Here is a 13330-nt window from a genome sequence, read left to right as displayed (position 1 = left end):
TGGGTGGGGTGGGGGTTTGCCAATAGTCGGTTTGCTCAAGTACGGTCCCACTTGTAAGTGAAAATGCAACACCGCATGCATTCCCGCTCGAGCGGCGTGCCGGACCAATCATGTGGGGTTGCGACGCGAACACGGCAGGCTTTTCCTTCTGAACTCGTAACTCATAAAATTTGGTTCTGCTCCATGGCGCGACCGATAGATAGAAAATAACGATTTTGCCTAGAGTAATGAGAAGTTTGGTTCTGGCGCCGTTCATGCATGGAGTACGTACGAAAATTATGAAGTTGATGCGAAAGGTAAGATAATTACTGTAGTATCATATACTACTACATGGATTTTATGGAAAGATAAAAATACATACAGATCCATCAACGTTCAACGACATCCTCACGCCCTAGTGCGCCGGGTCACCAACCGACGTGTGAGGAGCAGCGGCGTTGGCGGCGAGCTCAACGTGCTTCTGAACAGTGTCCTCCAAGGTTGCCCTGCGCTCCAAGAAGGCCAGCGTCCTATCGTCCTCCTCTTGCATGTAGTAGTCCTTGTGGACGATTTGCGCGTAGACGTGGGTGATTATGTCGATGGTGTCTTGCTGCGCCAGGCGCTGCGCGGCGAGCGCGACCTCGAGGTGGACATTCTCCGGCGCGATGGCGGGCAGTCGCAGGGCCACCAGTGCGTCGAAGAGGTTGTTACCATAGTGGCCGTTGAGGGTGGTGGGCATCGCAGAGCCTGGGCGCGTCGGCTGGAGGCTTACGTCAAAGTTGTCTGCAAGCTTCTTGACGACGGTGAACTTGTCGAGGAAACCGACGAGGACCTCGTCGAACAAGGAGACGAAGCTGTCGTCCAAGTGGCCCCTCGCCCTGGCAGCCTCAAGCAATACTACCTGGAGACGTTCCTCGGAGCCGGGCCGTAGGCCGGTGTCGTGGACCATCTGGCACAGCCGGCTGATGCTCGCGCTCATCGCCTCCATGGGTCTAGCGTAGCTTCTAGTCAACTGATCTTGCGATTCGAGTGATCACTCAGCCCTTGGTTAGCGTGCGTAGGTGCGTAGGATTTCGTACTACTCCTCGTCCCTCTACTGCACCTTCCTTTGGCTGTATGATAGGTGCGCCAGCCACCCCCTGGGGCCACGTGTCATTCTCCCAAAGGCAGTTGCCGTAAGTCAATGAAGCTGCGTCCCCTCTGTGCCGGTGCAGTATAGTCATCTCATCGGACCTCTAGTTGGGGCCAAACGAGAGAAGTTTGATGTTTACTGGTTTATTGGTCCCCTTTGCATTTTGCGCCAAGTTTTGACCTTTGATTTAACTAATAAAATGTTAATGCATGTAAACAAAAATGTTGTGTAAGTCACCTTACGAAAACCAAATAATCCCAAAATACTTAGGCACGATGCATTAACTCTCTCCTTGTTTCTTATTTCGTGACATATCAACCAATGAGAGATGTGGGCCGTGCATGCTTTCAATGACTTGAGACTACCAAACATGACATGCAGTGCTTAGTTCATTGCATGTAATCCTATTAGTACTCTAGTTAGGAGTAGCAAAAAACATTAAGTTCTCTCGCCGATAGGAATAAAACACCATGTATTTATTTACAGAAGGAGTCGTACATTTTTGGTGACATGCATTACTAGATATTGCTAGTCAAATACTAAAATCCACATGGACGTGGTAGTACTCCTAAATCGAGTCGGTGGTGCTACTAGTACTAGTAGTAGTACTACCAATGTAGGAGTAGTAGTAGGAGTACTAGCACTGTAGTATATGTTGGTCAAATTATTACGTGCTGCTCCTCATAGTGAAGTGACAAGACCTGCGCTGGAGATGACACCTGAGTATAGGCGCCATGTTCGGCATACCATAGTCAGCCTCACCTTCTGCAGTCACTATCATCATGGCTGTAGAGCTAGCCTGCTTACAACTAGCCCTGTTCGACATAATTTCCCGTGCGTAGATGCCCGTGCATTGCACGGAACACCAAGATTGGGGGTGGACGGCTCCGGCAGCGGCCATCGCGCCAGATTTTTCCACGGCCTTCTACTCCTAGATGTAGTGGGGAGGAGATGAGGCTGATTGAGAGAGACAAGGAGTTGTTTGTAAATAGGGAACAAGTGCGGGCATCTTTTTGCAAAAATGGAGAAGCTTGGTTTGTATGCGTCAGATCTAGATCCGACGGCTATTGGTGAAAGATGGGAGGCACAACATCATCACCAACTCAGGACCTGTTTGATTCGCAGGATTTTGAAAACGCAGGAATAGGACATGGCAATATTACAAGTTTCAAACTGATATTACAAATGTTAGGAGTAATGCTGCACCTATGAAGAGGGAATTACTAGGAAGTTTACATAAGAACTTTCGTTACTTTAGGTGGATGCAGGATTATCGTACAAACTAAAATCCACCGCCCTGACAAGTCACTAATGGGCAAATAAGTTTTCGAGTCTCTGGCAACTTGATGTTTCGAAAACAAATTCAGCTTCTGCGGAGACTTTGTCATTTAGGCTTAGATGCTTGCGGTGATCAGCACGCCATTCATTGTTGCGCCAGAGAACGCCAAACCTCATTACCTTGAGCACACTTGCCTCCAGAACAAACAACCTGGCCAATTTAATCTCCGATGTGCTGCCGCGGTAGTCGATCAAATCAATTTCTGTAAGATGGAGATCAAGGCATTCGATGAGATTGTTATAGTGCAGCACATTTTTCACTTTCGGGTCTTTTTTTATCTGCAAAAGAAGCGAACATATTAGAGCAGCTGGCTGCATAAGATTGCCCTGTCATCAAGAGGTACCAATATCATTCACTCATATGATAGGGTTGGCTGGCTAGTGATATTTTTTCACTCTCTCTCTCTCTCTTTCTGTTTCCTCTCATTTAACTAGGAGCACGTGAAGAGCTTGGGCATTTGTTGCCTTCCACTATGTGGCCGATGCCATATTTCGCAAAATTATGCCACATAACACGCATCGATGTCAAATCAAAAGATTTTGGCACCGCTCTCGCGATGTGAGAGAGTTGGCACCGCTGCACACATAGACCCACATGTATAAACAAATCAATCAAACCAACTACACCAGCCTCTCACTCTCACAAACAAGTGTTTTTTATTGCCTCTGTCCTCTCTCTCTCCCATGCAGTGTTTTTTCATTGCGTGAGTTAATTTGGCACCGGAGCAAAGTAGATGATCCAGATTGGGACACCAGGTGAGTAATGGAGGGGCATCGATGCCAAATGCATCACAAGTGAATTTGGCATATGTTTTGGCCTACATAGCCCACTTTTGTAATACTACCTCGTATTTAGTATAAAATTTTCACCATAGATTTACCTAAGAAAATGCCAATGCATGTCACTAAAAATTACACCGTTTGAAATTATGTTCAAATACAAATCCAACGATATAGTTCTTAGTGACATGCATTAACATTTTTTCAGTTAAATCTATGGTCAAATTTTGATACTACAAAATTGGAAGAGTAAACCAGGAGAATTTGGCAGACGAGTACACCAACGCTGTCAATTTCGGCGCGTCAATGACCCTGATTTTTGTTGGACCTTCTAGATCCGATACAAGTAATCTCTCAAGGAAAGGCGCATTCTCAATGACCATAATGTGGAACAGCTGGAGTGATCTCTTCCTAATTGATTTCTTGTTGCGGGGCCAGCAAGACACATAAATCCATCGGAGATTCGTCGAGGCGATGTGTAGGCTAATGAACCTGTGGATCTGCTCAAGACGAAGGTACTCGAGCGCAGTACAGCTGTGGACCAGGTGCTCCATAGCCTTCTTCGAGATGACAACATCGAAGAGGTCGAGCTGCTTGAGTTGAAGGAGAAGAAGAGCGGGAGTGGCATTAATCTGGGGAAGATAGCAGGAGCTGAAGCTGGCGCGGCGCAGCGTTGGCCTGAGGCGGAGCACGGACGGCGGCAGAGAGCGACATCGTCTAGCTTCAAAGCTGAGCTCCTCGAGCTGATCTAGGGCGGGGGATAAGAACCACTCGTCGAACCTGGGTTGGACCTTGCAGTCGGTACTGAAGATGCGGATGTCAAGGCGTTTGGCTGGCCCAGGGTGCGATGAAAGGATCTTGGAGACTGCGGCCATGCATTTGCAATCCCCGTCGCAGAGGCAGCTGTCGACAGTGAGGTTGAGGGGGACGCAGCGCCAGAGGGGGCGCCACCGCCGGGAGAGCAGGCGGTCCGCACGGCAGATTTTGTGGGGAGGAGGCCGATGATGATGAGCAGCGTGTCGTCGGGGAGGCTGCTGATGAAATCCAGGCTCGCCGGATGCGGTTTTGGCTCGAGCCGCCTCCGCTTGTTGGCTGCCTCGCCGTCCATCTCAACCGGCGGCGACGCTGGTGTGCACGTGTGCTGGGTGTGCGCGAGTGCGTCCTTCTATGCATGCCGCCGCGCAGTGGTGAATTGTGCACGAGTGCGTCCTTCGTGCGCAAGAAGTTTGTCCTCAATGCGCCCTCAATTTACTAGCGTGCGGGGTGCTACCCCGAGTGGTTTCAACTTTGTTTACTTCACCGCGTGTCAGACGGGCCTCTAGTTTACTTATTTTCACCCACTGCCACATGGGCCAGCACACGAAGATACAGAACACGAGCTGACAACGCAGCATGTGGATTGGTTGACCGGTCAACTAAACAATATACGGAGCTATACGCTGAGATAGTGAGCGTATAATCCGTCGGTATAGAGAGTTCGAGTGAGAGGGGAGGCCCGTGAGAGATAGCAGAGAGAGAGAGAAAGAGCTACTCCCTCCATTCGATAATGTAGTTCCAACATTTTTTTAAGTCAAACTTTTGAAACTTTGACCAAGTTTATAAAGAAATTACTTATATCTACAATACCAAAGATAAATGATAGTATGAAGTAAGTACATGTTGTGATGAATCTAATGATCGTTCCAGATGTAAATGTTTTTCTCCACATATACCTGGTCAAACGTTTCTAAGGTTTGACTTTTCAAAACATCCATATGCTTATGGACGTGACAGAGTCCCTAACAGGAGAGAGAGAGTGAGTGAAAAAAGTGTGTGTGCGTGTGTGAAAGAGACATGGACAACACACGATAAAAGTAGAGAAAAAGCATGCATGTCTTATGCAAACATATCACGCATGCATCTTCGACAATGGAGGCAAGGTGAGGAGATAGTGTGTGGTTGTTTGGAACCGAGAGAGCAAGACCCCTAGCACGTGGCCAAGAGGGGTCTGACAAACAAGGGAGAGAGGTCGAGAGAGACGTACGGAGAAAATGCAGACCTGGGGAGGACAGAGTGTATTTTTGTCATAGAGAGATCCCCTGGAGATCGTGATGGGACTACATGGGTGGGAGATCGAGTGACAAGGTGTGTGCGCGATAGAAGATGCCCCGAGAGATATCGTGATAGACGTATGGATGGAAGGAGACAATACGTGTGTTCCTGTTGGCTAGTAAGAGATAATCATACTTAGGAGGCGGGGGAGTGCTTGCGCCTATGATGTATTGAGGGATTATGGTACTTAGGGGGGGTGCATGTCACATGTAGAGAGAACAAGGGCGGAGAGTGTTGGATGGGTCTATATGTATAGCGTGAGCGAGACATGTGTATGTGTGAACCAGGGAGATATAAGGCCAATTTGTCTTGCGTCTTGAGCATCTTTTGCCTGGCCTGGGGTTGTGGCTGGATTTCATGCACGCTTGGTTGGTTGCTACCCTGTGAAAAAGAAAGCCCGCCTGGCCTGGGTTCCCTTGCACTTTAATTAGTCTGGATGAACTCCAAACACTGCAAGTAGCCTGGCCCAGGCGACTGATTTCGAATGCCTGGTCGTCCCTGGTCGTGTGGCCACGAGGCTAACAACAACATGGATGGATATTAGCATTAAATAATTGCTGCATGGATTGATTGATGGGGAGTTGATGCTTTGCCTGGCCCAGGCATGAACCAAACGCTTCAGCACCAGACAAGCCTGGCCAGGCAGAAATATTTTACATCTCACGTCCACACCAGGCAGTACCGGCCATCAAGGCATGAGGGTCAGGTCACGAACCAAACTGACCAATAAAGTTTGAGAGAGATTGAGGAGCCCCGATAAGGCTGAGTGGTGCGTCAGATAGCTGAGAGGGGGAAAGAGATATTACATCCGCTCGATAATGCAGTGCATCTAAATTTTTTAGAAGTCAAACTTTGGAAACTTTGATCAGGTTTACGCAAATGTTATTTATATCTACAATACCAAAGATACATCATAAAAAACTACATCTCATGGTGAATCTAATGGTATATGTTTGTCGTACTAGATGTAATTCTTTTTCTCCACGTACATGGTCAAACTTTGTGATGTTTGACTTTTCAATAAATCTATATGCTATGGACCGAGGAGAGTGCCTCAGTCGAGACAGATCAAGTGTGTGTGAAGGAGAATGAGTAAGTGTGCAAAAAGAGTATGTGTGTGAAAGAGAAAGTGACAACAAAAGATAAATTAGAGATAGAGTGTGTTTTTTCGTTTCTTATGCGAACATATCACGCATGCATCTCCGAGATGGAAAAGCGAGGCGAGGAGATACACGAAGATAGCTAGTGTGTGATTGTTTGCAACGGAGAGAGACACCCCTCTAGCACATGTCCAATAGAGGTGTGGCCAACAAGGAACAAAGGTCGAGAGGGACACATGGATGGCATGGACGCATGGGGAGGGAGAGAGGGTGTGTTTGTGATAGGGAGATCCCGTCGAGATCGTGAGGGGACTATATGGGTGGGAGATCGAGGGAGTGCGTGCGCAATAGAAAGATGCCCCGAGAGAAATCGAGATAGACTATGCACATGTTTGTGATGGAGACTAAGATTATCTAGTCATATACATATAGGGGGGACTGCGTGTGCCTACAATTGAGTGAGAGACCATCATACTTGGGTAGCTGGGCATGAGATTGTGTGTGTGCGCATTTGAGATGGAGAGAGAACGAGGAGGAGAGATAGAGTTTTAGATGGGCATATCGAGTGCGAGTGAGATATGCATGTGTATGTGTGACCCAGGTGGATGGAGAGTTTGAGAGAGGGGGGAAGAGCTCCGAGACGACATAGTGGTGCGTGAGAGTGTTACAAGCAAAGAGCCAAGGAATCTGTGTGCGTACGATGAGTGCACCCAAGATATCTAGCTTGGACTAGCTAGAGTATCATACATAGTGTGCGAGAGAGACCTATAGATGGTGTATATATCCATGCGAACTATAAAGACCCCCCACACACACATAAAGAGAGAGAGAGATGGAGAGGAAGGGAGAGGGACGAACAAGGTTTTTGTGTCGGATGCGTGCGACAGAATTGAAGATTGTCGGCGAGAGAGAGAGAGAGAGAGAGAGAAGAGAGAGAGAACAGGAGTCCGGGAGAGGGGGAGGTCGCGTTTTATGCATCAAAGACTGATATAAACCATGTTTCGATATAAACTTTCATTCAAATATTTAAATTGGAGAACATGTTGTCTGCAATCCACACATGAACGGATATATGCGTATATCAAACAAGTTCATTAATTTGATTTTCAACATGTTCATGGAGTACTATAATATTGTACAACATGCTACTCGATTGAGGTGTTCAATTTTGGATTTAGTTCACTATTTTGACCTACTGAATGAGCTATTTCATTGAATCGAGATATTTCATTTTGGGTTTGATTCGCGTTTTTGAGTGGTTCAACTATTTGTCATATAGTAAATCGGTAGCAACGAGCATGTAAAAACACATTACTCCCAAGCAACATCTCTCCATCTAAAAAAGAAGTGGCAAGCTAATATTTAAAAATTTGATCCAAATTGACTTTGTAAGGTAGACGTGAATGCTCGTTCTCCCTAAATTTGAACAAACCGTTAAACATCCTCTCTGCTCGGTGGAATTCGCCTGAGCAAATAAATGGGAGACGCGAAATTACCGTCCTATGTGGGACACGCATCAATTGGCCCGTTGTACATCGAGGGTTGGTTTGTAACTTCATCCAAGCGCGCCTTCTCCTCGGCCGAAATGACATGTGCCGAATAATTCATAAACCATGGTCGTCAAAACACGCTCTCCTTGCCCGAAATTGCTCGCGCCCACTATTTCAAAACACGCTCTCCTCGCCCGAAATCGCTCGCGCCCACTATATTTCAAAACACGCCATCCTCGCCCGAAATCGCTCCCGCCCAGAGAAGCAAAGTTACTCTACTATCCCCGACCCTCAGTACGCAGACCTAAGCTGAGAAGCCTATAGGCAAGGGTAGAACTGTAACTCCCCCTCACATTTCAGACAAATGCGTCTGTAAGACATGGTTCCACTCCCCTCCCAATTTCCCCCGCCCGCCCCATTCATACCTCATGGGCGCCAAATCACCTTCTCCCCGGGAAGCTCCCTTCTCCCGAGCCGCGAAACCTCAGCCCTTCCAACCTCCATGGCGCCCCCACCGCACCAATTTCACAGCTGCCCTCCTCCCTAATGCCGGAGACGCTATCCATTTGCCGTCATGTACTGGGCCGTGTGCCTCTTACTCTGTGCTGCTGGTGTTGCCTCGACGACGGCCGCGTGAACCGTACAGGAGCCGATTCACCCCGCCGTTGTTCACGGTGCCAGAGCGGCTCCAACTTTGGATCTGTCCAGAGTCCTGGCGCTGCTTCGGCGTAGCCCTCGACCGTCGCGACATCGCTCTTTACCTGCCGTCCGTCGCCACCGCAACCGCGTCGGCCTCACCGACTCGGCAGCTGGACCTGCCTACTTCACCATGCCACTAGATAGGTCGCACCCTCATCTCAAATCACTTTATTTAGGCATCAGTTGTCTGAATTTTTATTCTGGGCCAATCGATTTGCAATGGGAAGCAGCACCCCTCGAGGCGGCGGAGCTCCTAGGCTGCCGGTTGGCCGGTGTCTAACATAAGGGTGCGGGGCCGCAAAGTTTGCTACGGAAGCAGCACTTAGATGGCTATCTTTTAGAGTTGTGTGGGTCGAAGGTACTGCCGCCGCCGGATCTGGATGACGGGGAGTCTTTCTGGATTGGCCCGGGGGCGGCGCAACCACAGCAGTGCGGTGGGGCAGGGAGCGGGGTTTTGGCCGGGGCCACGGACGGCGGAGGCAGGCTGCTCTGCCGTTGGTCGCTGGCTCTTCGGGGAAGATTCCGAACAGTGTCAGCTGGGAGGCACAAGACGGCCAGCCATCCGGCGTAGATCGGACAGTAACTGTCGGCGTCAAAACCGGCGGATCTCGGGTAGGGGGTCCCGAACTGTGCGTCTAGGCCGGATGGTAACAGGAGGCAAGGAACACGATGTTTTACCCAGGTTTGGGCCCTCTTGATGGAGGTAAAACCCTACGTCCTGCTTGATTAATATTGATGATATGGGTAGTACAAGAGTAGATCTACCACGAGATCAGAGAGGCTAAACCCTAGAAGCTAGCCTATGGTATGATTGTATGTTATGGTTATTGTCCTACGGACTAAAACCCTTCGGTTTATATAGACACCAGAGAGGGTTAGGGCTACACAAGGTCGGTTACAAAGGAGGAGATATCCATATACGTATTGCCTAGCTTGCCTTCCACGCCAAGTAGAGTCCCACCCGGACACGAGATGAAGTCTTCAATCTTGTATCTTCATAGTCTAACAGTCCGGCCAACGGAGATAGTCCGGCTGTCTGGAGACCCCCTAATCTAGGACTCCCTCAGTAGCCCCTGAACCAGGCTTCATTGACGACGAGTCCGGCGCGCAGTATTGTCTTCGGCATTGCAAGGCGGGTTCCTTCGGCGAATACATCACAGAAGAATTTGAATACGAGGATAGTGTCCGACCCTGCAAAATAAGTTCCACATTCCACCGTAGAGAGAATAATATTTTCGCAGATCTAGTTTGCTGGCTTGTTTTGGAAACATGACGTTATGTCATGGCCCGGTGATTATTCGAACCGTTACTTTTAACCAGCCCCGCACATAACGCGAGGCAGTTTTTTGACACGTCTTGTCAAAGCAGAGATCATGTCCCCTTATTACGGGATTCTCATCAATACGGGCATGGGTAACCCAACCGCGCCATCAATTGCGGCGCTTGGGGGATAAGCGAGTTTTACCAGGCAAGTGGGGATGATTAACTTTGCCCGCCCATATAAAGGTATAGGGATTCACCTTTCTATCCACGCCTTCTTCCTGCTTTTCTCATCCGTCTTTGCACACTCGAGCTCTAGCGCCCAAGTCCGCACTTCCCACCTCGACCTTCTCCAATCATGTCCGGAGCGGCAGGCAAGTGGATGGTCTCCTCCGTCACGGAGGGAGACATCAAAAAACTGAGGAGAGCCGGATACCTGCCCGACGACATTGCGCACCGGCTCCCAGATGAGGGGCAGCTCATCCCCACCCCAAGGCCCCATGAGAGGGTAGTATTCCTCACCCATTTCCTTCGCAGACTGGGATTCCCTCTCCATCCCTTCGTCCGGGGGCTCATGTTTTATTACGGCCTGGATTTCCACAATCTGGCCCCAAACTTCATCCTCAACATCTCGGCGTTTATCGTCGTGTGCGAGTCCTTCCTCCGCATCAGGCCCCAGTTCGGCTTATGGCTGAAGACCTTCAATGTCAAGCCAAAGGTAGTGGGTGGCCGCCAGGCGGAGTGCGGAGGCGCCATGCTGGGCAAGATGCCCAACGTAACATGGCTCGAGCGCTCCTTTGTGGAAACCATAAAGGGGTGGCAATCGGGGTGGTTCTATATCACTGAGCCGCGTGACCCTGCATGGGCAGCGGCCCCTGAGTTCCGATCTGGCATCCCCATGCGGCTCACCTCCTGGAAAGAGAAGGGCCCGTTCTGGGGTAATTCGAAAGAGCTGACCGGACTCCAAACATGTATTCAAAACATGCTGGACAAGAAGATCAAGCTTGTCAACATAGTCCAAGTTATGCTCATCCGCCGGATACTCCCGTGCCAACAACGGGACTTCAACTTGTGGGAGTTCAATCCCGCACAGCACCAAACTCTGAATAGGATCTTCGACACGACTCATGAAGATGCCTGAGGGTGCTATTCAAAAGCGCCGAGGTCCCCCCCCTATCACCGAGGATCGCGGATTCAGCGCGAAGCGCCAAGCCAGTGCGGTAAGCTGCTTTACCTTTCACAGGATACTTATTTTATATTGATTGACTCTGTGCGGGATCTAAACTCCCGTACCTTTGACAGGACTGGCAGACGATCTGTCCGGCTCCTTTGCCCTAAGGCTCCACAGACGATATTCTGACGAAGATGTTGACTCCGGCCCCTTATACGGTGCCGGAGAAGACCAAGAAGGCCAAGGGGACTCGAAAGAGTTCCCAATGCCAGGCATCGTCGGACTCACCGTCCGATGACTCTGCGGCGCACTCTTCCCCCGAAGACGAGGAAGAGGAAGAAGAAGATGCTCCCCCACCGACTAGGGGAGATAAGAAAAGGAAGGCCTCCCCAACCGGGGAGGACAGAGGGTCCAAGAAGGGAAGGACTCTCCTTCCGGACGGTTCCCCTGCTGCCGACGAAGGCGAAGACGAGTGGTTCCCCAGGGTCAAGCCCCCGGGGAGATCGTAAGTATTCGGATACTAGAGTAACTCATAGGATTCCTTTGCCACAATGCTTTCTCTAACGTCGAATGCAATTATGCAGGCGGACACGAGCCAGCCTCGATGTATCATCAGACGGTTCCTTGGGCTTGTCGGACATGGATAGCGATCCAGTCCCGATCACCACCTCCCCTCATCCTGTCGACGACGCCGAGGTGTTGTCTCAAGAGGCACCGGATTAAGGGGAGAAAACCCCGGAGGCGCCTCAAGGTGACCTTCCGGACTCCGGGAGCCGAGGGGACGGGGCCCCTGAGAGCTCCGAGTTCGGCCCTCAACCGAACACCGTACCCGACCCTCCAGCGGTTCCGGTCTCGGGTAGGCGGCCTCCTTCTAAGAGGGGCAAGACGCCTGTGCCGGTGACCTCTGTCCATCCAAAGGCGCCGGACAATCTGCTGGAAGCGCTTCGAAGTGCTTCCATCGACGAGGAGCACCGCACTATCATGAGTGTGTTGATCCAAAAGGTTCAGTCCGCCAAGAGCGGATTGACTGAAGCCTGTGCCAGCCTTCTAACAGGCTTTGAGGTAAGTGTTTTAAAAGGTAGTAGAAATATTACTGCATAGATAGTAGCCCCTGATGCTCTGTTCGGTGTTCACAAAGAAAAGCCGAACAGAGGATCAAATAATATCGTAGGAGTCTAATATAAGTATGTCAATATGCATATGTAGGCTTCGCTACTGGCGTCCGCCGCACTGACTGCGGACGTCGCCGTACTGAACCAGGCCCTCGAGGGGTCCCGGAAAGAGCTCGGGCTTGCCAAGAGGCAGCTCGAGGATAACAAGGGTAAGTAATACCCTATCTATAGATGTGCATATATGAAAAAGGACGCGATTGCAAAATGATAGGATCATCGTATGTTTGCCAGGGGCCATGACCGAGGTGGCGACCCTGAAGCAGGCGCTTGCCAAGGCGAAAGATACAACGGCCAAGGAGCGCACCGAGCGAGAGAAGCACAAGGCTCGGGTGGGCGAGGTGTAGCAAGAGCTCCAGGCTCTCGTGATGAAGCACGAGGCATTGGAGCTTGACTTGAAGACGCGAGCGTCTGAGCTTGCCGCGGCCCTTGAGAGCGCAAAGAGTGCCAAGGCTGAGGCCCAGAAGGCCCTCCAAGAGATCAACGCGATGAAGAAGATAGCGGCGGGTAAGGCTTTCTATATGCAAAGCAAGCATGTAAAAGTGAATTATCGATTACTTACCCGGATCCGGAGCTCTTCAGGAGCATTCGCAGATTTGCCCCGCAGTGTGTCCGATGCCGCACAATTTTACCAGACCGAGGACGGAAGCTCGACGGAGAAGTTGTTCTGGTCTCAGTATGCGGAGGCCGAACATCCGCTGCCAATGAGCAACCAGCTGAAGCAGATGGTCGAGCTACATAAGGCGGCCGATCAGGCCATGAAGAGCTTTATAGTTCGATTGTGGCCTGGCGACGCCCTTCCAAACAGCTTCTTCAGCCTGGTGAGGCGGCTTGTGGATGCCTGCCCGCGGCTGGAGGTCGTCAAGTGATCCGTCTGTATTGAAGGTGCATGTCGGGCTTTCGCCCGTGTGAAATTGCAGTGGGTCAAGCTAGAAGCCGTGAAGTTGATCAAGGATGGGCCGCCAGAGGGCAAGGAGCACCGCCACCCCGAGATGTAATACGAGGGTGTTCTGCCGCGTGCCCGTCTTATCGCGGATGAGTGCTCAAAAGATGTAATATTTGAATGAGACTTGCTTGTGTGATCCTGTATGACGAAAACTTGTTTCATATGCACTATGCAA

The sequence above is a fragment of the Triticum urartu genome, chromosome 2A (assembly GCF_056163025.1).
Source record: "Triticum urartu cultivar PI428250 chromosome 2A, HENAU_Tu73, whole genome shotgun sequence".
Taxonomy (NCBI): Eukaryota; Viridiplantae; Streptophyta; class Magnoliopsida; order Poales; family Poaceae; genus Triticum; species Triticum urartu.
The sequence above is the reverse complement of the archived record's forward strand: the minus strand, read 5'-3'. Positions refer to the sequence as shown.